The sequence below is a fragment of the Pan troglodytes genome, chromosome 13 (assembly GCF_028858775.2).
Source record: "Pan troglodytes isolate AG18354 chromosome 13, NHGRI_mPanTro3-v2.0_pri, whole genome shotgun sequence".
Taxonomy (NCBI): domain Eukaryota; kingdom Metazoa; phylum Chordata; class Mammalia; order Primates; family Hominidae; genus Pan; species Pan troglodytes.
In genome coordinates this window covers 107,106,950-107,134,558 of record NC_072411.2, presented here as the reverse complement: position 1 = coordinate 107,134,558, position 27,609 = coordinate 107,106,950, and the positions used below count along the sequence as shown (strand labels likewise).

General features: G+C 37.4%; 1 protein-coding gene across 6 annotated transcripts in view; it reads right to left on the bottom strand.

The window, feature by feature from the left end:
* Positions 1–27,609, bottom strand: part of PARD3B (par-3 family cell polarity regulator beta) — a 1,071,110-nt gene that overhangs the window by 711,203 nt on the left and 332,298 nt on the right. The gene's annotated exons all lie outside the window — the stretch shown is intronic.

The following is a 27,609-nucleotide window of genomic DNA, read 5'->3' as shown; positions in this document are numbered from 1 at the left end:
ACACCCAATTCTCCACAAAAATGCTAAAATTTCCCAGTAATCTTCATTATCTGCAAATAGCATACATTCTCCAAGATATCACCATAAGCATTCCAATTCAAATGGTGTACAAAACCATGCAGATGAAATAATCCAATGTAAAATGTTTAACATAAAATTAAGCCTGAAAAAAACACAACCTGGTGACCACATTACAAAGAAAGTTTTCTCCATGGCTGGAAGTCAGGCTAAATGTAAAAACAAATTTTGAACTCACTCTTTTTACAAATATTAGTTAGGCTGCTAATATATCTGTCAAGCTGTGGTTATCAAACAGAACAATGGTTGCTAAATTACCAACATAAGGGAAGGCATCAAAATTATAGCTTGGATGCCACATTGAGCAAAAGAAATGATTAACAATAACAGTCCAAACACCATGTGTTCTCTAGTTAATAATAAGGTCTACTGCCCATATATATAACTGGCACGGGAGGAGAATTCTCTCTTCCCATATTCATTCATTTATACATACACATACACACACCAATGAAAAGAGAAAACAAAGGGGGAAAATGGGCTTTAGCATTCTAACTACAATTTTCACTGTTTATGTGATGACAGAGTTATTATGGTATTTCAAAGCAAGAAAAGTCTGAGTCTAAATGGGTTGCATTCTGAAGGAGACACCTACTCCAGAATCTCATACAGAGAGAGCTGGGTTCATTTTACTTTTTGACAAATAGTTACCATGACTTCTAAATAATTACTTAAGTCACAGAAAAATTATTTAACCAGCTACCCAGTCCAGATGAGAAATAAGAGTTGGCACTACATCAATCACAAACTACCATCAGGAACCCTTTAATAAGCCATTATTTAGCAAAAATTACTCTAGCCCAAAATAAAGTAATGGCTACAACTACCCTTGTTGTCCTGTTCCCTTTGCCTTCCAAATCCGGATTTTCAACTTCCTAGATTAACCCCAAGAACATCTTAGTCTTACACGTGTTACTCTCCTTTCTCTTTCCACTGACTTAACTGCTTTTCATTTCTAGGAATGTTTTCAGGTGTTAGAAACCACTGGTTTCTAACTGGTTTGCTACTGGTCCTCAAGAGTCATTTTCCCCCGACTAACCCTTTTAAGTGGTATGTTGGCTTCATTCCTCTTGAGCACATTAAGTAGGAAGGAGAGGGCAGCTGCCTAGTAAAATCTAATTTAACCCCCACTCTTCCTCTGTTCACTTTGTCTACCAATATTTTGCCATTGTGCCCACCCACTTGGTCAGCCCCTCACCTACAGCAGAGATTTGAGTCTCTTTTGAAGGTCATTCCAGAGGGAAAAACTCAAGAGGGAAAAATTCATCATTTTTTTAAGTATTAATACATCCTACACAAAGTTTTAAAACCGGTTACATTTAGTGATCCAGAGTATATTTATATTTGGCCACTTGACTATCTTCCCTTTAAATGATAAAGCCATTTTTCTTTCAAAGAATTATCAGAATAAACCACAATTTATTTAACACATTTAAAGAAAAATGAGAGACAGCACACTATACCACTGGAGACCAGGGAAGGGGTGGTCTGAAGCCCTGCTCTCTGGTTCTCCTCTCCTCTCCCACCATGCCAGGCCCCAAACACCACCAAGTGGTCCATTCTGCTACACAGTTTGGTAACTCCTGCTGATAACATCACATCCTGGGGCACTGCTCCAAGATGCCTCTTTCTGATATTTACCTTCTTTCACTTAGTTGACCTTGAAGGAGGTAGGGGAAACACTTAAGTACTGCTATATATTAGGGATCTCTCCATGTTATCTCTGTTAATTCTTAGAACAATCCAGCAATTTAGAGTTTGTGATTTTTCCCAGAGCTCAGAAAAAGAAAATAAGCCAGGATTCAATCCAAAATTTATCTTATTCCAAAGCGTAGTCTCTTCTTGATCCTCTATGCTTCCTTCCCAAGTCTTTAATTTTATTAGAAATACATAAGCTGTCAAATGCAGTACAACAGTGATTCAGTAACACACCTACATTCTACATATTGTAAACTTTAAAAATCTTAAGATTTTAACATCACATATGTGGACCAAAAATAAATTCTGAATAACGTAAAGGTGAAGAACATAAATGCACATGAAACATAAACTATCATGACATGTAGTGATGTCCTTTTTAAAATAAAACGTAGAGAACATATTTAACATCCCAATCTTAATGGAAAATTATAAAAAACAAAATCTTTCATGGATAGTTCAGAATTTCTAAAAAAAAAATAGCATTGAAATTAAAGGCATTGCCATAACTATAATGTATATATAAGTATAATCTGATATTGGACAACTTGCTTCTCAACTACAAGATGTTTAAAATTAAATTTTAATTTTTTTCATTTTTAATTTTTGTAGGTACATAGTAGATATAAATATTTAGGGGGTATAAAATAGAAGGGTAGACGATGGATGCAAATAATACAAGTTTTCCAAAGGAATTTGATATGATTCCTTGGGAAGAAGCCACAAAAGAAAACAAATATCCCCTGGGTTACTGGTAGAACCTGGAGTAGATTATTAACAGGTTAAGTTTTTTAAAAACATGCACAAGGTACGTCTGTGGCCAGGCCTCCATCATAACAGTCAAAAATGTTAAGGATCAGTATCTGAATTAACATGCTTAACAGTGATTATGTTGAACAGTGATGAAGCTAAATTATTTTAATTACTGAAACCATCCTGGATTATCTGAAGAATGCAGAAATGGTTTAACAAAGGAAAGTAATGAAGACTTTTTTTAAGTTTAACAAAGAGTAATATTGAATTGAACTTAAAGAACTATAAAGCAGCTATTTGCAAAAAAATAAAATAAAATAAATCAGCGCCTTTTTTATGCTAAAGGTGCAATATGCTCTGATGGGAAGATTTCAAAACTCTTATGTGTGGTACAGATCAATAATTTTCTTTCAAGTAGCATTCAATAGCAAACGGGATATCTTAGCACAGAGAAATTACAAATAGTAGACCGACAGATAATTATACATTGACAGCATAATGAATAATCTCAGCATTGAGTAGAGGTTGGTCATCTAATTTTAAGAAGGTTCTATAGAAACTGAAAATACAGCTCTGTAAATTTCCTCTATTTGCCATTTTAAAGCTTTAGCTTCTACAAAGCTAAATGATGGTTAGAGGCAAAACTAAAATTTACATATAAAAGGACACTGCAATGATTGCCTTTTAATGAAAAGGTAGAGAGGAAGAGATGAAGATAGTCTCAATCATATTAATTCTTCATTTTATTCCAGATCGATAAAAAGAGAATGAGGAAATTTTTCAGGAAATTAAAAAACAGAAAATTTGTGAACAAATTAGGAAGGTTTCTCTTGCAACATGTAAGTATTCTTGGCTTGTGGGATTCATAATATCAAGAAGTTATCAATATAAACAACATGGTTAGATTTTGAAGAGATGGATAAGTTTTAGCACATTATAATGGTTTTAGCCAATTTGTGGTAATATAAAACAAAACACATTAAACATGTAATTAAATGGCATGTCCTAAGGCCTTAGTCCCCACAGAGAAGAAGAAATTCAAATACATAACACAATGTCTCTAAAAGCTTGCTGCTGAAATGTCAAATGTTAGCCCTTGCATGGTCTTTCACTCTGAGTCATAAGAAAGTTCTATTTTATTCAAGCTGTTCCTAATTGGTTTGAAATTCAAAATTCTATTCCATCTCTCATAATCCTAGTATGTTTTCTGCCCTACAAGGTAAGCTAAGAGAATGGCAACCTTTCTCATTTTAAAATGTAAGTACCCACTTAAAACTAGAAGTACCATAAAGGCCTACATGGGAAAATGGCTTCTCTGGCTTGTATGATAGAAATGTAAATCTTTCCCTCTCACTCAATTACCTCAACAACCCAAACACAGTTCACTCCTTGAGTTTTCTCTCTGAAACTCTTGCTACAGCCACAGGATATCTTGGCATGTTCTTTGTGTCATCACCACCTACCATTTCCAGGACATTTAGGCAGTGACCAGCAATTCACTGACCAGTCGTACCCATAAAACTAGACGCACTGAAGAAGAGGACATAGAATTCAGGAGCCATTGCTGTCAAGATAACTTCATTTTGTCCAAATATACTAGGAAGGGATGAAATGAACTCATTAAAGTTTCTAAAAGAGAAAGAAAAAAAATAGGACATTTCCTTTAAAGAAATGCTTAGGAGATAACTCTAGGAACAAACAGAAACTCATTCTTTTTTTTTTTTTTTTTGAGACAGAGTCTTGCTCTGTCGCCCAGGCTGGAGTGCAGTGGCGCGATCTCGGCTCACTGCAAGCTCCGCCTCCCGGGTTCACGCCATTCTCCTGCCTCAGCCTCCTGAGTAGCTGGGACTACAGGCGCCCGCCACCACGCCCGGCTAATGTTTTGTATTTTTAGTAGAGACGGGGTCTCACCGTGTTAGCCAGGATGGTCTCAATCTCCTGACCTCGTGATCCGCCCGCTTCGGCCTCCCAAAGCGCTGGGATAACAGGCCTGAGCCACCGCGCCTGGCTAAAACTCATTCTTTATACAACTTAAAAACATCTAGCTATTCAGAAGCGATCACACTCATGCTTATAACCCATATTTTAATCTCGAGTCTCAACTTTAACCCCTAAAATCATGAGTAGAGAACAAAGACCAATTAATTTCCAGAACCACTTGAAGCAAACCTTAAATTTCCAACAGCTCCTTAAAAGAAAACAGCCTTTTCTATGTAAAACATTAACTGATAATTTTGAAAGAAAAGTTATTATCTAAAATACAGCTTCTGAATTGAAGTTGAAGGACAAGAAACGGTCCATGCAGCCAGGCAGCCAAGGGAGTACTTGCACCACCACCCCACCAACCCCAGGCAGTGCAGCTCCGGGAGGTTCCTCCCTACTGCTTGAGGAGAGGAGGGGAAGAGTAGAGAGGACATTGTCTTGCAACTGGGATACCAGCTCAACCACAGTAGAATAGGGCACTAGGCAGACTCCTAAGACCCCCACTCCAGGGCATAGCTTCTAAACAACATTTCCAGGCACACCCTGAGCCAGAAGGGAAACCACCTGCCTTGAAGGGAAAAACCCAGTCCTCGAAGGATTCATCACCTGCTGACTAAAGAGCCCTTGGGATCTGAATAATCAGCAGCAGTACCCAGGCCATTCTCACTGTGGCCCTTGAGTGAGACTCAGAGACATGCTGGCTTCAGGTGTGACCCAGCACATTCCCAGCTGTGATGGCTACAGCAAGAGACTCCTTCTGCTTGAGACAAGGAGAGGGAATAGCAAAGGGGACTTCGTCTTGCACCTTAGATACAAGCTCTGCCACAGTGTGGTAGAGCACCAAGTAGATTCTAGGGTTCCCTGATTCCAGGCCTTGGCACTTGGATGGCATTTCTGGACCGGCTCCATACCAGAGGGGAGCCCTCTGCCCTAAAGGGAGAGTCCCAGGCCTGGTAGCATTTACCATAAGCTGACTGAAGAGCCCTTGGGTCTTGAATGAACACCAGCAGTAGCCAGGTAGTACAGGCCTCAGGCAGTGGTGGCCTCAGGGAGAGACGACTTTACCTTTGGAAAGAGAAGGAAGAGAGGAAAGGACTTTGTCTTGTGGCTTCAGTACCAGTGCAGCTGCCATAGAATAGAGTCCCAGGTAGATTTCTAAGGTTTCTGACTCCAGGCCCTGGCTCCTGACTGGTTCTCTGGATCCACCTGGGACCAAGGGGAAATCACTGCCCTGAAGGGAAGGACACAAGCCTGGCTGGCTGCCACCTGATGACTGCAGAGTCTCAGGGCCTTGAGCAAACATAGGCACTAGCTAGGCAGTGGTTATCACAGGTCTTGGGCAAGACCCAGTGCAGTCCCAGTAATCCCAGTAATGATGGCCACAAGGGTCCTTGTGTCACCCCTCCCCCCAGCTCCAGGAAGCTCAGCAGAGACAGAAAGACTCCAATTGTTTGGGAGAAAATAAGGGAAGAGAAAGAGTCCCTGCCTGGTAATCCACAGAATTCTTCCAGATCTTATCCAAGACCTCCAAGATGGTACCTGTAAAAGTCTGCAAAAGTCACAGTGTTACTTTTAGGTAATGCAGATGTGGCTGCAGTGACCAAAAACTTAGATTACAACATCTAAGTCCCTTCAAATACCTGGAAAGCCTTCTGAAGAAGGGCAAGTACAAACAAGCAGACTGCAAAGACTACAATAAATACCTAAGCCATCAATGCCCAGACAATGACAAACATCCACGAGCATAAAGAAGGTCCAGGAAAATATGACCTCACAAAACAAACAAGTAAGGCACCAAAGACAAATCCCAGAGAGACCTTTTAAAAGATTTATGACCTTTCAGACAGATATCAAAATAGCTGTTTTGAGGAAACTCAATGAAATTCAAGATAACACAGAGAAGGAATTCAAAAACCTGTCAGATAAATTTAACAAAGAGATTGAAATAATTTAAAAGAATTAAGCAGAAATTGTGGAGTAGAAAAATGCAACTGACATACTGAAGACTGTGTCGGTGTCTCCTAAGAGCAGAACTGATCAAGCCGAGAAATAATTAGTGAGCTTGAAGACAGGCTATTTGAAAATACACAGTCAGAAGACAAAAGAAAAATGAATAAAGAACAATGAAGTACACCTACAGGATCTAGAAAATACCCTCAAAAGGGCAAATCTAAGAGTTATTGGCCTTAAAGAGGATGTAAAGAGAGAGATAGGGATAGAAAATTTATTCAAAGTGAAACCAACAGAGAATTTCCCAAACCTAAAGAAAGACAACAATGTTCAAGCATAAGAAGGTTATGAAACACCAAGCGGATTTAGCCCAAATAAGACTACCTAAAGGCATTTAACAATCAAACTCCCAAAGGTCAAGGATAAAGAGGGGATCCCAAAAGCATCAAGTGAAAGGAAATAATACACAAACGAAGTCCAATAGGTCTGGCAGTAGACTTCTCAGTGGAAACCTGATAGGTCGGGAGAGAGTGGCAAGACATGTTTTAACTGCTGAAGAAAAAGAAAAAAAAAACTTTTATCAAAGGATAGTATATCCAGCAAAATTATCCTTCAATCAAGAAGAAATACTTCCCTAGACAAAAACTGAGGAATTTCATCAACAGCAGACCCTGTCCTACAAGAAACACTAAAGGGAGTTCTTCAAGCTGAAAGAGAAGGATGTTAATGAGTAATAAAAAATTATCTGAAGGTATAAAATGCACTGGTAATACACTGAAAAACACAGAATATTATATTACTGTAATTATGTTGTGTGACCTACCTGTATCTTAAGTAGAAAAACTAAAAGATGAACCTATTAAAAATAATAACTACAACAACTTTTCAAGACATACAGTAAGATACAAATAGAAACAACAAAATATTAATAATGAAGGGACAAAGTTAAAGTGTAGAGTTTTTTGAGTTTTTTTTTCCTTGCTTGTGTGCTTACACAATCAGTGGTAAGCTGTCATCCGTTTAAAATAATGGGTTATTAGAGATTATTTGCAAGCCTCATGGCAACCTCAAATCAGAAAACATACAACAGACTCACGAACAATATAAAGCAAGAAATTAAAACAGCGCAGCAGAGAAAACCACCTACACTGAAAGGAAGACAACAAGGAAGGAAGACAGGAAGGAAGACAGGAAGGAAGACAGGAAGGAAGGAAGGAAGGAGGGAGGGAGGGAGGGAGGGAGGGAAGGAGAGGAGGGAAGGAGGGAAGGAGGGGAGGGAGGGGAGGGAAGGGAGGGAAGGGAGGGAAGGGAAGGGAGAAGAGAAGACCAAAAGGCAACTAAAAAACAAATAACAAAATGGCAAGATTAAGTCTTTATTTATCAATGATAACACTGAATGTAAATGGGCTAAATTCTCCAATCAAAAGACATAGATTAAAAAAAAAAAACCTAATATTCCGTTGCCTATAAGAAGCAGACTTCACCTGTAAAGACACACAAAAACTGAAAATAAAGGGATGGAAAAAGATAGTTCATGCCTATGGAAGACAAAAATGAGCAGGAGTAGCTATACTTATATCAGACTTGAAATAGATTTCAAGACAAAAACCATAAAAAGAGACAAAGAAGGTCATTATATAATGATAAAGAGGTCAATTTGGCAAGAGAATATAACAATTGTAAATATATATGCATCCAACACAAAGCACCCAGAAATATAAAGCAAATATTATTAGATACAAAGAGAGAGAGAGCCCCCATTACAATAATAGCTACTGACTTGAAAACCCCACTTTCAGCTTGAGACAGATCATCCAGAGAGAACATCAACAAAGAAATACTGGAGTTAATCTTCACTACAGAACAAATGTACCTAATAGATATTTACAGAACATTTCATCCAATGTCTGCACAACACACACTCTTTTCCTCAGCACATGGATCATTCTCAGGAATAGATCATATGTTAGGCCACAAAACAAGTCTTTAAGAATTCAAAAAAAATTGAAATTGTATTAAATATCTTCCCTGACCACAATGGAATAAAACTAGAGGTGGGTGGGGGAAGTGTGGATGGTTAATAGGTACAAAAATATAAGTACATAGAATGAATGAGATCTAGTAGTTGATAGCACAACAGGAGGACTATAATCAACAATAATTTATTATACATTTTAAAATAACTACTATTGGATTGTATGTAACATAAAAAAATAAATGCTACAAGGGATGGATACTCCATTTACCCTGTACATATGTATCAAAATATAACATGTACCCCATAAATATATATACCTATGTAACCACAAAAATTAAAAATAAAAAAAAAGAAATGGTCCATGGTTTTTATTGTCATTGTTGTTTGTTCATTTAGTGTTTTTTTATTATGGTAAAATATACATAAAATTTACCATTTCAACCATTTTAAAGTATACAGTGTATTGGTGTGAAGTACATTTATAACATGTGCACCAATCATTACTACCATCTTCAGAGCTTTTCATTATTCCAAACTGGTCAGTGATTTTCATTGAAGTTTTCCATTTAGTCCTTTATTAACTACAGAAACCTTCTGTTTGTTGACTCAACCAAGGCCTATCAGGTATTTTAGGGTTTTTTTTTTTTTTACTTTAAAGGTTTATTAATAGTCTTTTGTTCTCTGCTCACAGTTGCTGCTTGATTGACTACCACAACATTCCGATTAAGAGGCAGAAAGCAATGATCAATGTTCCCTTGCTTGCTTTGTGGCTTGTTTCTTTGAACTAATCTCAGTATTAAGTTAATCCCTTTGAGGTAACTTAACCATCAAACATGAGAATTTTAACAAGGAATCTTTGTGGTGACAAAACTGTTCTGTATCTTGACTGTATCACTGTCAATATCCTGGTTGTGACACTGTTGCACAGTTTTATAAGTTACAATTAGAGGAAACTGGATAAAGAGTACACAGGATCTTCCTATGTTACTTCTTATAACCATATGCAATTCTACAATTATCTCCAAATGAAAAGGTTTAAGAAAAAAAATAATCAGAGTTTTGGGAGACAGTCCATTGTTGCTCTTTCTCTCCTTTCAGTAAACCTTTCCAATCCCCTTAAATTCTCAAAAAAAAAAAAAAAAAAAAAAAAAAAAACAGTACCTAGAGGTTTAATAGTTCTATATTTATTATGGCCTACACACTGAGCTACACACAATTTATGCGACTTTTTACCAACTCTTAGTCCTCTAAAACATTGATTCAGGGCAATTTTACTAAGGTCTAAATGAGAAACTGCTTATAAAATAAAGACACAAGTATACCAGTCCCTCACAAATCAAAATATTCTGATATGTCTAAGCCCTTATAGAAACCAGGGATTTAAGAGCTAAATTATAAATAATTTTGTGAAGACCTTATAAATTAATTTGTTAAAAATATTTCCATGAATAACATAAGGGAAAAACACTTAAAATAAGAATATCTATGGTATTATTGTACACGAGTCAATAAGAATAGCACACAATTAATTTCCTTTTATTATTGTTCACTTGCTAAAATCTTTTTAACCCCGCTCTGCTGTACAGATGCAATTTACTACTAATATAATCATTTTTATGTGTTCAAGATCATATGCATACCAGGCAATTTTTACTTTTAGACAAAAGTTCAAAGGCTTTCTTATTCTGTGACCTCCAAACAATGACATTCTGCCTTGGTCTTAGAGACTCAGAATAAGGAAGTTAACAATGGTTAAAGCATTAGATAGCCTTTATTTAGTGTACTGGACCTGGCTAAATAGATATTGTCCACTCCCTTTCTAAATGATAAGACTGTAGAGTCTTGTCATTAGTCTCTCTTACAAGGAGTACTTGTACTGATAATAAAAAGCAATACTAATGATGATTTTAATTGCTAACATTTATTAAGCTCTTACAATGTTCCAGGAACTGAATAAAGGGACTCATATACACCTTTTCAATTTGTCCTCTCAAATCAATCTCTACAGTATGGTAGATTCAAAAGGTTACCTCCATTTCATATATATGTAATAAAAGTTTAGATGGATGGGATAAACATGTCCGAGGTGCCACCACGGGCAGAGGTAGCTCAGCCAGTCAAGCCCAGGTAGCTTAACTCCAGAGCCCTTGAGCTTCACATCATCAATATGCAGCACAGCGCCTCTAGATAATACCCAGAAACAGAAGCATGACATGGAGGCCAAGACCAACTTCCTCTTACCTTTATTTACTTTCATTATTGATTCAATGCAAAAAGCCCCTTACTTTGCTGACATCTAATTCATCCTCCTTTATAAAACCTAACCTCTAGTTATCTCATTTGTTAATTATTCTAAGTAGAGTGATGAATAATAATAGCTAGCATTTGCAGAATCCCATTTCACAGAACAAGTACAGAGAATACAGTGTGAGAGGTCCCACAGCAGAAAACTTTGGTTTAAGGAAAGTCTAAGTAGAGAACCTGTACATTCCAAAACCAAAGTGCTTATGGTTGAAGAAAAGTCACAGAAAATTATTTATGCTCAGATTTTATTGAAAGGGAGTATTTACTATACAGCTAAATCAATAGTACTATCCTTTGTTTATATCCTGTCTACCTTTTCAGATATTGTTTACAAAAAATAAGAGTCAATACTGCTCTCAGGTAGACCCCCATCTAACTCTAAAAACTATTTCCTTTAAGTATTTTTAAGTCCTTTCCAACTGCTTGCTTTCATGCACATACTCTTTCAGTTCCTATAGTCAAAAAGTTCTCAGGAAAAGTGAGTGTAAATAGGGATAAGGAATCATATGTACATGGAATCTGAATAAGGAGGATAATATATCCTGAAGATAAAGCACAATACAGTTAGTATTGGTTCTTTTTTTGGCGGGGGAGTTCACTAAGTTTGAAAACATTTATTTGCATAAAACAATAAATGTTCAGTAAACAATTTAATGCAACAATAATAATTTTCTTAGCTTGTTATTACAAAAATATGTGATAGTATAAATGTTTATAGAATAAATTAATATAAATTTAAGAAATCTCATAGATATATATCAGTTAAATACCTGATAACTGAAAAAGACTAGCTTTGGCTGGGTTATAACATCAGTTTTATAAATTATCTAAATTATATTCTGAGTTTTAAAGGGCTAGGTAATGCAAAGTTATAGATATTTCATGGTTATAAAAATAGGATAAGTATCCTTTTCTTAAAGTTGCATAAAAAGCTTTTGGTTTAAAATTGCAAAACATTTCAAATTAGCCTTTTAAAAATGATTCAAAAACCATATACAGCTTGTAGAAGGAAAATAAACTACTTTTCTAACATAACCTAACACCTCCTAATCTAGTTTTTCTCTCTAAGTAGGTTCTATTTTTAAACAGACTCCTTGATTTTTCCCAACATAAATGCACATTTGCACATCCTTCCCTTCACATTGCTCCATGTACACTTGAATTATGGGTTTTTTTTGGTAGGTCTTTCTCCTTAATTCTCTACTTTTCAAAAAATCTATTACTATAGTCCAAACATTTTTAAGTTAGTGCTTCTGTATTTTAAAGGAATAAATTCCATTTTCCCTTTTAAAATAAATCTACTTTTATTTCTTCTAATCAAGTTTATTCTTTTTGATAATCTCCTTTTATGAACCAAAGGCATTCTTTTATTGCTCTTTGAAAGGCACTATTTATATTACCTTAGTTCATTTTATCCATGTCATCTATAAACATATATTTTAAAACTTTGAAAAAACAAACCCGAGAAATTTAATTTTCATGAAATCCCCTTTAAATGTCCAACCCTGAAACACCAACAACTCAACCCAGGAGTGATCTTCAAGCATTTGGGGGTTGGGTTTTACAGTGTTTATTTCTTTATTTCATATTTTCATTATTAGATGCAAAATGTTTGTATTCAGCAGTTATAACTTACTAGAAATTTGCAATTTACTATAATAAGCTCCATTTCAGAGAATCACAGAAGTGTTGTATTTTAAGGAGCATTTAATATATCTCCTGTTAATAATGAGGAAGCTGGGGCATGGATGTTTGACTTGCCCATGACAGGAAATGAAAAAAAAAGTAAAAATGCCTGTCACTATAATATCTTTCATGTTTTGTTAATATTCCTTTAAAAAATGAGATTTAACATATTCCAACCCTGGTTTATACTCCTTTTTCTGTTTTTTCCTCACCTCAAACTATTTGTTTAAAGAAAATGTCTGTATAACATACAACCTTGCAAAAATGCAATTCCATTACTACAATTTCAACAGATTCAAGTAGAATACACACATTCTTTGCAAAGGACACCACTAATCTCTGAATACCAACATGTATAATTCATCAAAAAAACCCTTAATGCCCTTTAAATCACCCAAAACTTTACAAATGTTATAAATGACATTAAACCCATTTCAAATTTTACTACAAACCACACAGTTGAAATGGCAATTAACTTTTTTTTTTTTTAACTAAAATAGAGTTTAAGATAAGGTCTTAGTGTCTTTGAAAGGGACACAGTCATATTTTCTATATAAAATAGATTTACTTATGTAATCACATAAATGGAACAAATTACAGAGCCTTAATTTCTCATTCATTTTGCATAAACTTTTATGAATATATACTTTGAATTAATAATATAATAAAAGTTATTCTGCTTTACTTTCAACAACAGCTCTTTTCTATTCATAAGGCACAGTCTTAAGAACTGAGCTATTCAGTATGGTAGCCACTAGCCACATGTGGCTGTTGAACACTTGTTATGTGGCTACCCCAAATTGAGATGTGCTATACATAAAATACACATGGGTTTTCAAGACTTGCTATGAAACAAAACATGCCTTATTTCCATAACTTTTCTATTATATATTCAAGTTTGTGGATATACTGAGTTAAATAAACTATGCTATTAAAATTAATTTGTGCTGTATCTTTTCACATTTGAATGAGGCTACTAAAATATTTAAAATTACATATATGGCTAACATGCGATTTCTTTTGGACAGCACAGCTTTAGAATCTTTAAATACATGCATTTGCTTATTTATTAATCTATCATGCAAAAAAAACCATTTATTTAGTTATACTTGTGGTCATCTCATAAAAATCCCTCATCTGACTCTATATTCTCCTCCAAGCACTTTCTCATTTCTTTGTTAAACTTTAAAGCATAACACCTTAAAAGCACTGGCTCCACTCACTGCCTCCACTTTCATACTCCCCATTTCAATGAAATAGCTCTCCTGGGAATGACCAGTGACCTCCAACTTGTCAAATCAAATTACCATTTTTCAGAGTCCTCATCTTACTCATCTTACAGCTGATCATTCCCTTCTTCTTGAAATACTTTCTTCATTTGGGTGCTCAGACACCACCCTCCTCTGGTTCTCCTCCCTTGCCAGTTCTTGCATTTTCCCAACCTTTCTCTGACACATAGATACTGGAATGTCCTGGGCTAAGTCACAGACCTACATTCACTCCCTAAGTGGTCTCATCCAGTTTTATGATTCAAAAACCACTTCCATGCTGAGACACCCACATTTATTTCTCCATATGAGCCATTTCTATAAACTCCAGTCTTTTATAACTGTCAAATCATCTTTTGTCTAGATTTGTAATTGTTATCTCTAACTTAACACATACACTAACAACTTACTGATTCTCCCTTTCCCCAGCCCAGATCTTTCCACCAGTCTTTCTCATCTCAAGAAAAGGACTCCCTTCTTGTAGTTGCACAGAAAAGACTCTTAGATTTCCTTTTGTTTCCCCACATCTAATCCATCATTGAATCTTTTTGAGGCTGCCTTCACAATACACCCAGAATCTGACCACATCTCTTCATCTCCACTGACATCACCCTGATCCAAACCATTTGACACTTCCACCCCTATATCTTTTCTCAGCACAGCAGCTAGTGATCCTATTACTGTAATTATATATCAGATGATTTCACTTTTCTTAGTTTTTATACGACATCTTCAAAATCCATGTGTGTTTTACATATAGCACATCTCAATTCAAGGTAGCCACATCACAAGTATTCAACAGCCACACATGACTAGCGGCTACCATACTGAATAGATCAGTTGTTGAGACTGTTTCATATTATTCAAAGTAAATCCTCTGGTCTAAGCTAATGAGTGCCCAATTCACTCCAAGTCAAAGTCAACCTCCTCAATGTGGCCCACAATAAGATCTTCCTCCACCCACTGCACCTGTCAAGCTTCACCTCCAACTCTCTCCACAGTCACCTCCAGGCATAGGTGTTCCTTTGCTCCTGCTGGAAGAGCCTAAGCACACTCCAGACTATGGCTTTCACACTCATTGCTCTCTCCCCACCTTGACTGCACCTTCATAGCAATGTAAGCCCTTCCTCTTCTCTACAAATAAGACAGTATTCTCCATTTCACCTTGTCCCCTCTGGCTCCCCCTATCTACTTATCATTACCTGTGTTATAATGTTACATTGTCTCTCTCCCTCTCAGCAGAATATAAGCGTCATGAAGCATTCAATACATATGTGTTGAATAAATAAATGAATAATCAATGCTAAGCATTCCACTGGTTGCCATGTACAAAGACATGGTAATTTTCAATGACTACCTTCGGGGCATCCTAATTACAAAGTAAAGAGGCATGGATGCATAAACACAGAGCCAGGGGTACCAGAACAGGAGCACAAAGCTCTAGAACTTCCCAGGGGAAAATACTCCTAACTACTGAGAGCCAAAGGATAGGCAAATTCAGAAAAATTGTCCAGGGGGAATATCTGGGGCTGAATATTAGCTGGCAAATGGTAGATCTCCAGGTATAATGGTGACAAGAGTAAGGGAGAACATTCCAAGGAAAAGGAAACAATATATGTGAGGTGCCTGGAAGAATAAATAAGAAGAGTAAATTCCAGAAATAAGTAATTGTATTTGGCTCTGGTGCTAGAAGTCTATTTAGGAAGGGGAGGTGGGAGTAGAGGAAAGTGAAGGAGAAGAGAGGAAAAAGGACCCATGCATGCCAAAATAAATATAAATAAATTTATACACAGAAGTGCACCTGTCCAGATGTATATGCGAATGTGCAGGAATGTATAAATTGCATATACATGTATATATGTATATATAATACATATGTGTATACATACACATATACACACATATATATGAGAATGGTAGAAAAAAACTCTTAGAAACATGTTTAGGTTCTTCTACTCTTACCTTCTATTTTTCTATTGCTAGATATAATCTCAAAAAAAGTAGAAGTCTATAAAACTATATAAATATGAAATGCCTAAATCTCTAACATCTAAATATTTTTTCTCAAAAAGGAACTTCCTGACTTCCACCTCTGTTAGTTTACAAAGAGTTTGTAGAAATATGTAGATATCAGGATTAGTATCTCAGGTCAAAGCAAGATCATTTTCTAGGAATTTCCTCCCTCCACTGTATCCCAGGAAAGGGTTCCATCAATTTACACAGAATGTTCCTTGGCAGAGACTCCCTTCTGCTCATCACATGCTGCCAACAGCCAGCTCCCAAATGGTGGCCAGCTGATTCTCCCTTCACCCACAAATCCAGATCAATAAGTGATCTCTAACAAAAATTTTAATCAAAGGGAAAGTGGATACTATAGCTAAATTTTAAGCATGATTACGTGGTGTGAATGGAAAGTGGGTGAGTTGTACGAAATTCCAGCAGGCCATTTTAAAAAATGGGATGCGTTATAATAATAAAGTAACCTGAGGATACAGTTCAGAGAAGAATGTGGCTGGTTTTCAATGAGACTGCAGTAAGCTTTTTACTGCAGTATGGCAAGCATCTCTTAATAAAGCAATATTAGAATCTGTCCAGTGAAAATATTTGCATTATTTTGAACACTGATTAAAACATTTTGTGCAAGATAAAGCAAAGGAATGCCATACACTATGCAAGACCCACTGTGGCACTTGGCATAAAATAAATCATCGAGCTCTAAAATCTGCTGCGGTTGCCGTCTTCATTACAGAGACCTTGCACGCAGCATACAAAAACATCTATAATGTTTACAGCACCTGGATGCCTGCACTATTAAACATCAATACAATCTGTGTTCATATCATCTCCATGCTAATCAGATCGATTACTACTGATATAGTGTCTTGTCACAGTATCGTAATGCTAATCAAACAAATGGAGCTATGGGGAGATGATTCCGATGTATAGGTATTTAATAGCACAAGGTTAAAAAAAAAAAAGAAAAGAAAAGGACTTAAGAGAAAACACACAGCGTGCAGTTGTATCACAGGCAGGCAGATTCCATATCGGGTCCTGGGTAGTGCTGTTGTAATTTTGTCAGCAGCCATTGAAAAGAGAATATAATACAGTTTGATGCCATAAAATGGACTTGAAAGGAAAATGAGATTACTGCTGCTGCTTAACATGGAAGTGGTAATTAGCTGCACAGGTAATTAGATACAGATTCCTAGAATATCCTAGTGGAGGCAGTGGATGATGGCAAGAGATATTATCTCTTGCCTGTTGAAAAGGATCAATGTCACAGTTGTTTTAAATCCCAAACAACATCCGCATCCAAAACAATACCCTCCAGACAGCAAAGATGCTGTAGTAGCTGCAGTGAAACGTGCTATCACTTAATAAAAATGAGTGAGGGAACACAGGATGGGAGGCTGAGCAAGAGGGGACATCCCTGCCTCCCTGTGGCTAGCAGGCCTTAGGCCATGTGTACATCTAGCTCAGTTGTCACTTTGTGACACTTACCGTTGTGCATGTGTCCTGGTTTTCTCCTGGTTTTCTTCAGCTAATTTCATGTATAGCGAAATCCTCAGACAAAGACTATAAGGGGATGTGGTGGGTGGAGGTGGAAATCAATGATGGTACCCAAAACAAGGAAAATCCATTAACATACTGTTCCTTTAAATAATTACCCAATAAATTTAATATATATTCAATGTATACATGTTTTGGTCAGAAGCATATATTTCATCAACTGAGATACTCCCACCCTTGAATGTGTAGGCAAATGAAACTTCTTGACTAGTGGCTGAAAATTATTTTCTGCTTCTGGATATATTAGGAAAGCACAAGCATTCCCAAGACCATTATGCTGTTCCATGCCTTGTCATCTTCTATTTATTCATTCAGTAAGTATTTATAAAATGCCTACTATGTATGCAGTTCTGAACCAAAACATACCTTCCTGTACACACTAGGGCCACCACAGCATTGACACTGTGCCTAGACTGCCAGCCAGAGGACAGATGGATTGCAGTGTGGTGAGTGCTCCTGCTGGCATGCGGAGAAGGCGGAGAAGGCAAAGCAGACATGGTAAATTCTGCATCCAGTTGCGATAAAACCGATAGTCCCAGAGAACACATGCCAAAAGTAAAATTAACTTTCCAGAAAAAAACACTGTATACCTCTTTCTATAGAAGGAGAAACACATTATATAATTCAGATGGATTTAGAATCAGCAATTCTGGGTAACTGATTAGAATGCTTCCAGTTGGAAAGAATACAGCTATTAGAAAACCAGTTTGTTATTTCACGGAAAAGAAACTTTCCGTTATGTTACTCTGGAAAAGTCCTAACATCTTCAGTTTTCTCTTCACCAGCCCTGAATCAGTTGAAGGTTCAGTGGTGAACTGGATGTAAAAAGTAAGCATAAGTAGTTTGACACTGTGAATGACTATCAGAGGTATACACAGCCATGCCTGCTGACTGTTGGAAATCATTTAACATCATAAATGAATTTTACTCAGCAAATATTCAATTTTTTGTTTAAACATCTGTAATATTCCTTTAGATCATGCTGCTTCTTATAATGGCAGAATGGCACTGCCATCTAGCTGGACTTGAACAGTTCTGGAGCCAGGGTTGGCTTCATGGGTAATGCACAAAGAGGACCCCCTACTTTGTTTGGTTTATTGTTCTGTTGTTGGCTTCATTCTTAATAAATTGAGAACAATGGGTCCACATTCCATTTTGCATTGGGCCCTGCAAATGTAACTGGTCCTGCTCATTGAGGAAGATGGCAAATATCAGCATCCCTTTTATATATGGTAGAGAGACAACTGCTTTATCTATCACAGGGCATTCTCTATAAAAGCTATTTGTGTCTTTCATTCTTAGGAATGCAGGAAGAATCGAGATCATGAAGAGCAGAGAAGACCTTTAGAAGGAGTCAAGCTTATTGGTGTAAAGGATGAGAAGCAATAGATTTGATGTGCTCAGAGCTGGACTGGAATGACCCTTAAGAGTTAAGGGATCTAGAAAACCAATCTAGAGTAACTGGGAGGCAAAATGAAAAAGACACACGGCTTACTCAGTTTCCCCACAATGAGAGAACAACACCGCAAGCATAAGGCATTGAGCTCTGGGAGTCCAGCAATAGCACCTCTACTTATCTCTCTACTTATCTCACCCTGGCACTGCACATAATATTCCTCATCTGGCCTTGGTTATTTAGGGATAAACAGTCTATTATCAAAAGTTTCACCTATAATTCTTTAGCTTATAGAATTTACCAGCCTTATGTTTCATAAAATACCTAGTTAGTCTCTCCTATCCTATCTTTTGTTTGTTTTTCTTACTATTTTATTGGATTCTCAAGAGATTTCTACTGTCATGAAAATGAACTTTTCTCAGGCCTCCTCATCTTGGTCCCTCCACACATTTTTTTTTTTTTTTTTTTGAGACAGGGTCTCATTCTGTTGCCCAGGCTGGAGTACAGTGGCACAATCTTGGTTCCTAGCAGCCTTGACCTCCCAGGTTCAAATGATCCTCCCACCTGAGCCTCCCGAGTAGCTGGAACTACAGAAGCACACAACCACAACCATCCAATTATTGTATTTTTGTACAGATGGGGTTTCACCATGTTGCCAAGGATGGTCTCAAATTCCTGAGCTCAAGAGATCTACCTGGCTTGGCCTCCCAAAGTACCAGGATTATAGGCATGAGTCACTCTTCACACCTTCTAACACGTTTATGTCCCATTTGATGTCAACTTCAAGGTCTCATCTGTTCCTTTGGCTTGTGCAACACAGTTCCCTCCCTCTCTCCCTTTCTCCTCTGTTTGCTCTCTTGTCTTCTCTGCCAGATCTTCGTCTACTGCATATCTTACTCTGCATCACTGTTACTTGCCACCCAATATTCTCTGTTGGGAACACTTCAAGCCTGGTATCCTCAGCCTTACTGTTGATAAATCTCAATCCACATCCACAAATGTTTAGTAGCTATTTCCACATAGATTTCTAGAAAAGCATAGGTTTTTCAATACCTCTACCCTTCTCTCCTCCCTGCAAAACTGGTGCTTGTGCCTTGCCTGCCATTCTACTTCCACTCTTCTGATCTCAGCCCCCTCATTATTCTCCTGCTGCTCACCTCTCTCCTGCACCCCTGCCATGGACGTCTTGACACTTCACCAATGATCCCTCCCAGTTGGAATGCTGGGGTCTTAACAGTTCTCATACATTCCTCAAGAATCAGATCAAATTTCACCTCCTCTCTAAGGACTTTTCTGGCTTCTCAAATCCATAGTGAGCCCTTTGCCATAAATCCACAGCATCCAATGACAGTGTCAACTTCTGGCATTGCACCATGCACTGTCTGGTCGTATGCCTCTGGTAGGGTTGCCTTGTATTGCTATTTGGTTTTACATGTGTGCTCATTTTATGTCTCCAGTTACCTTGCATTCTGCTTGAGGGAAGGGATGTGATTTCAAATTGCTAAAATCCCCAAAGGGTATGAAATGGCGCTGCATATAGAATAGTGCTCTGTTAATATTGTTAAATCAAAGAAAGCAGCATCCTCATCTACAGCAGTTTGGGCTTCTTTTAATTTATAGGTTAGTTTGCCACCTCTTCGTTCTTTTTAAAAAATAAAAACACCTCTTCATGTTTTCAACGTGGTATAATTTGAGTGTTTTGCTTTTAAAACTTGCTATAACTAGCCAACATGCAGACAGGCTATCTGGAAAGTGACTGGGCTGCAGTCTGGATGAACAGCTATCACCATTTCCCTGTGTAAATCACAACCAAATAATGGCTTCGGCTTCAGTAATATTCCACTAATGCTTTTTAAACAAAGATATATGCAGGTGGCAAGTGACTCAGCTTCCAAAATAGGCTTAAATAAAAATAATCACATTGTTTTGGAAGATTGTGTTTAATTGGTAATTTGTGGGTTCTGAGATGGAAACATACTACTATGGATTCTAATACTCCTTTAATAAATGAATTACAGTAATATAATCCCATTACTATTCATCTCAATTGAACAGATAACTTCCCTAAATAAAAAACAAAGGAACCAAAGAGATTCCGTTTACCTATTCTTGAACAGATGGAACTAAAAACTGATTTAAAAAACTGATTTTAAAAAATGCCTCAAAGGGTTTTCTGCATAAAACACTCAGTATAATGATACATACCCTGTGGGCCTTTGAAAAATACCTCAATTGCCTGCCAGATACCAGTAGTGACTGTTAGGCAGTCACGGTCATTAGGCTAAAGCCCATCTAAGAAAATGCCTTTGTATGACACCCTGATGTTAAACAGACCACCTGTCTGACAATCCCTCAGAAGACAAGAACTCTTAAGTGTCCTCATCTCCAGATTGGTTCTCAGTCTGCAGAAAACATTTTTATTTTTTAGCCATCCCAGGTAGCCCAAACTGAACCAAATCGTGTTTATGGGGCTCTGTTAGAATTGAAGAGAAATTACTGATTGTATCTGTCTGTATGATTTCATATGTTGCACAGACATCGATCTCAAATATTTTTAATTTCTATATTCTGCATCCCTATAGCAGATTCAGGCAGGTCCTTCTTAATAATGTTGAGTATTTTCCTTTGTTAAAAACTAGTATTCAGCCTAAAGACCATTTATGATAACTGTCAAGTGTGATAAAAGTACATAGACTAAAGAATAATTCATAAAACACTAAGACCCAATGCGCTGGCAGGCAACACTCAGGAATTTACTAAATAAGATCTCCTAACATTTCCAATATTTACTGGAGACACTGGTGCTAGGGCAATGGTGACAGCTTTCTTGATGTCTCATAATGAGGGTCAAATGCTTATGCTATGATGGATGGTGTGACTTATGATGGGAACTCATAAAAATAGACTGGAAACACACAACCTAAGTTTCGACTCTGGTTTATGGAGAAATGGGAGGGTAAGATTTGCCTCCTCATATCCCGTTCGGTAGATGGAACCAATCCACCCAGAGAAGACCCACTAGATGACTGAGTCTTTTCTTCTTTGATAGTTGACTCAGCTTGAAAAATGCTCTGTGGGTTTTGTAAACAAAATTGAACATGTTCAAATAGTCTGAAAGATCATTAAGCCCCAAAATTGTGAATAGAAAATAATGATGGGAAACTGAGTTTGCAATTCAGCTATTCTCTGCAGGTGACCAAATACATGCTGATGCCACTTAGAAAAAGAAAAGTGGGAGAAGTGGTCTACCTGGTGGTGACCATTGTGCTGAGAAGCTCTTCCCCCTTCTCAGGCGGTTGGAGGAGTGTGAGGCTCATTCAGCATGTATTCCACACATGTTTCTTGAGCAACTATAAAATATGTGAAGCTCTACTGAGGACATAAAACTAGAGTTCACAAATATTCTGGGTTATCACCATTTAACTTTGAAACTGGACATATAGGCCCCCAACTAGATACCTAAACACATTAAAATATATTCTGTACAATTACTAATCAGGCTCAACAAATTGTTTCCAATCTATATGTCCTTTTTAACAGTCAATATCTAAGTATAATAAGCACAGATCTTGAATAAAGTTTCCATTTATCAATCTGAGTCTATCTTCTTATCTTTAAAATATAAATAACACAATCTGCCTGACAGGAGTCTCATGAAGAAGAAGCAAAACATGTGCCATGATTAGAATAAATGGTATTTAATATTAGTTCTCTCTTTAGAAATGACATACAATTTGTCTTATTTTTATAAAGAACACTCTGCTAATGAACAGACAACCTACAGAATGGGAAAACATTTTTGCAACCTATCCATCTGACAAAGATCTCATATCCAGAGTCTACGAGGAACTTAAACAAATTTACAAGAAAAAAACAAACAACCCCATTAAAAAGTGGGCAAAGGACATGAATAGACACTTTTCAAAAGAAGATATTCATGAGGCCAACAAATAGATGAAAAAAGCTCAACATCACTTATTATTAGAGAAATGCAAATCAAAACCACAATGAGATACCATCTCATGCCAGTCAGAATGGCAATTATTAAAAAGTCAAGAAACAACAGATGCTGGCAAGGTTGCAGAGCAAAAGGAATGTTTTTACGCCGTTGGTGGGAGTGTAAATTAGTTCAACCATTGTGGAAGACGGTGTGGCGATTCTTCAAAGAGCTAGAGGCAGAAATATCATTTGACCCAGCAATCCCATTACTGGGTATATACCCAAAGGATTATAAATAATTCTGTTATAAAGACACATGCATTTGTATGCTTATTGCAGCACTATTCAAAATAGCAAAGACCATGGAATCAACTCAAATGCTCATCAATAGACTGGATAAAGAAAATATGGTACATATATAACATAGAATACTATACAGCCATAAAAAGGAATGAGATAATGTCCTCTGTAGGGACATGGATGGACCGCAAGCCATTATCCTCAGCAAACTAGGTGGCTAGCAACCTAAGAAACTGACGCAGGAACAGAAAACCAAACATCACATGTTCTCACTTACAAGTGGGAGCTGAATGATGAGAACACATGGATGCATGGAGGGGAACAACACACACTGGGGCCTGTTGCTGGGGCCAGGGGGAGGGAGAGCATCAGAAAGAATAGCCAATGGATGCTGGGCCTAATATCTGGGTGATGGGTCGATCTGTGCAGCAAACCAACAGGGCACACATTTACCTATGTAACAAACCTGCACATCCTGTACACATACCTCAGAACTCAAAAGTTGAAAAAAAAGAGAACATTCTGCTATTTCCAAAAGGAAATTTTCTATTCCATTTACATTTCATGATGACTTCAAATAAAATATAGCAAATTTTAAAAAGAAAACATGCTATTGGTTATAAACACACTATTCTATCTGAAAGCATTCAAATTATAAAGCTTTTCCTTTTTTCTTAGTCAAGTGAGCCTGATTCATTTATTTCAATGGTAACATTTCAAGTTTGTAGACATAATCTATTAATATTTTCACCCCATTGGCTCTTCTCTCACTGGCGACAATATCATTTGCAATGGTTTTCTAGGTTTATGTGGGCTCTCAGATATCATCTTTCTGCTATTCCCTAAGGTGAAGAAGCCTCACTTTAATCCTAGAAAAAGATGAAATATTTAGCTATTATCTTGTATTTATTCCCATAAAGAAAATAGAGTGGCCAGGCGCGGTGGCTCACGCCTGTAATCCCAACACTTTGGGAGGCCAAGGTGGGTGGATCACGAGGTCAGGAGTTCAAGATCAGCCTGGCCAAGATAGTAAAACCCCGTTTCTACTAAAAATACAAAAAATTAGCCGGGCGTGGTGGCACGCACCTGTAATCCCAGTGACTCGGGAGGCTGAGGCAGAGAATTGCTTGAACCGAGAGGTGGAGGTTGCAGTGAGCCGAGCTTGCACCACTGCACTCCAGCCTGGGCGAAAGAGCAAAACTCCGTCTCAAAAAATATATATAGGCCAGGCGCGGTGGCTCACGTGTGTAATCCCAGCACTTTGGGAGGCCAAGGTGGGAGGATCACAAGGTTAGGAGTTCAAGACCAGCCTGGCCAATATGGTGAAACCCCGTCTCTACTAAAAATAAAAATTAGCCGGGCGTGGTGGCAGACACCTGTAGTCCCAGCTATTCGGGAGGCTGAGGCAGGAGAACTGCTTGAACACAGGAGGCAGAGGTTGCAGTGAGCCGAGATCGGGCCACTGCACTCCAGCCTCAGAGACAGAGTGAGACTCTGTCTCAAAAAAATATATATATATGTGTGTGTGTATGTATATATATATATATACACACATACATAAAATAAAAAAAGAATATATAGTTAATGCATCTGAATAAAGAACACATAACTGATCAAAAATGAAACAATCAGCAACAATTTAGGTCTCAACAGTACTTTGAAAAATAAAATATTAACACAATGACAGAGACTAACTGTTAGGATAGTGATGAGGAGAAAATGATGAGGAAAAGGAAAATAAAAGGATGGTGTCAATGATGATTTCCACTATTTATTGGGTAAGTAATGATGACAACCATGGTGATTCAACAACCATTTGACAACTTATTTTCACTAGCATTTCCAGAGTTACAAAGAAAACATACAAATTTTTATTTATATGATATTCCAAACAGATTGAAGAAAATTAAGGAATGCTTTCTAGACATAGACTACAAGGTGTCTTTACAGGAGCACGGGAAGCTCATTCTTTTCATAGGAAAATCCAGTCCCCTTTTTCCAAGTAAAGCAATGCAGAGTAGGACTAGAATAATCCCCAAATTCCACCAGGACTGCCAAGCTCATTCTGAATGGTATTTGATGGTATTGTAGGTTAACCCTCTGAGGTTCTATTGTAGTAGTTTAAAACCTTTATTAGAGATTCATAATCACCTGACCTCTCTCAAAAGCCATCTAAATCAGTGATGACGAGGAAGGGCAAGATTTTCTATTTCTAATAAGCTTGCAGGTGATGCCCTGCTGTCCACATGCTATACTCTGAGTACCAAGGTTCTAAATCAAGGTAAAGACATTGAAAAGATCCTAATAGTAGGACTCTTTGTTTGGAGCCCATAGAACCAGCCTGCAGCTTTCAATGTGCATGTTTTGTCAAGGAGTCTGATTACCAATACATTAAGCAATTCATTGTGAAGGATGAAGGAGGGGAGGTAAATAAAAGAGGCAATATACAAATAAAGCTTTTGCAATCAGACACTTGCCATAAAAGAAATCAATTCAGTGGTAAAGCAGTCTATTGGCGTTTGTAGATTACCCAATATTAGGCTAAATTTTAGGAGGATTATAGAAGGATTATCTGATTATTATCCTCCAAAAGATGTAATCTAGAAAAAATATTTAAAGAATTTAACACTAAATGATAATAACTCTGCATGCAGTAGGCCTCAAATATTGCCCAGCAACAAAGGTTTCTCAATGGATTTGTACTTCTGGGAAACAGAGAAATGGTACAGATTTTTAAATATGGGGAATTTAGAAAATTGCTTTTCTTGTTATACCCAGTTTAGAAATTAAAATCAACTCCAGTGATTGTATTCCAAAGGTAGCAAAAGTCAGTTTATAGCTTTGTGCTCCAGTTCAGGTGAGATCTTGTTCTATCCCTTGCTACAGGAAAAAAGGAAGCACACATGTGTAAGAAGGCGTCTGTGCTGCCTGACGCCAGGATGTGTCTTAGTGATGCTTCAGTCAAGGGTGTCAGCTATCTCCAGACCCTCTAAAAGTGAAAGCCACAAGGTAATGCTGATTCTTGGAACTAGCTTTGCCTCTCCCAGAACACTCACGATTCAGGGACAGTGCAAAAGCACTCCTGTGCAGCTCTCGGATAGGAAAAGAGGCGACTAGGCAGTCCTTGATAGCAGATGCACAACACACAGCAGCAGCACTCCTGACTCTGGGTTGCAAAATCTTTCTCTGAAAAATCTGTTACTCCTTTCCCACTACTCCAAGACACATAGAGCTTCAGAGTTTCCTTCATTAGCCTGGCCTGGAATCCACCAGAAATTTGCCTTTCAAAGAAGCCCTTTCTCAGTTGGCTTCAGCATGCCCCTTGGCAACCATCTACCAAGTTCAGCAATTCTTCTTTTTCAGAACGAGATCTATAACTCAAAACAACTAATTTTCCCAGACAATCAAAATAACACTGGTGAGTCCTTCAGGGCTAAAAGGAAAAAAGAAAAAAAAAAAAAGCTTAACTCTCCCTCATTGTTTTCTTATTAAGCAAAAATTTAAATGTTACGTTGTCAACATATAACGTATAAAATACACAGCAATCTGCTGAAGAAAGAGCTTCCAATTAAGATTTATCAACGTGTAGATCTTGACTTTGTTGATATACTCTGTATTCAGCACCCCCCACCGAAAGGGATTTAAGTAATATAATTAAACTGTTGCAAATGGCATTTTACATAGACATAGATGCACACACATACAGACTGGTCAACCACATAAAAAGTACATATTAACAATATTGGCATACTTTGAAAACAAAAGAAAAAACTGAGTAGCTAAAGATAATATCTAATACGCTCATAGTTTTCTAACGCACAGACCTTAAGGAAATGCTTGCCTCTACTTAACTATGAGGTAAACATCAATTGTTTTCAGTAGTGTTAAATGATTTTGTCAAGATGGGAGAAGTTTCATAGAAATTTTCTAACCCTACACAACAGGTAATTCTAGTGATCTTGTTTCCATGACTTCTCTGAGCTCTGATTTTTTCTTAATGAAATATGATAAAATATTAATTCAAGATGCCAAGAGACATATATAAACAGAAACGCTGTAGTACGTTTGTTCTAATATAATTGCAGGATGTTGGCTCTACTCCTAGGTAATTACTGCATTAGTTAGCTCTGGCTCCCTATAGGGTTATGCAATTTTTTAGAGTAGTTAGACCAGATATCCTGTCCGTGCAAAAGTCATTTGTGTGCAGCCCCACATCAGCTGGATACTTCTTGGAGATAACAGGGCTTCTGCATACTCTGCTGTATTTTTTTTTTTTTTTTTTTTTTTTGAGATGGAGTCTCGCTCTGTCACCAGGCTGGAGTGCAGTGGCATGATCTCGGCTCACTGCAATCACTGCCTCCCAGGTTCAAGCCATTCCCCGCCTCAGCCTTCCAAGTAGGTGAGACTACAGGCGCGCATCACCATGCCTGGCTAATTCTTTGTATTTTAGTAGAGATGGGGTTACAACATGTTGGCCAGGATGGTCTCGATCTCCTGACCTCGTGATCCGCCCACTTCGGCCTCCCAAAGTGCTGGGATTATAGGCATGAGCCACCGTGCTCGACCACTCTGCTGCATTTCAAACTGCATGTGCATATATGCATGCTCTCTCTATATATATGTATGATATACATATATAACACATAATAGTAGATATCATATACTATTAAATGAAACTTCTGGCAATTAGTCAAAGACAGAGATAG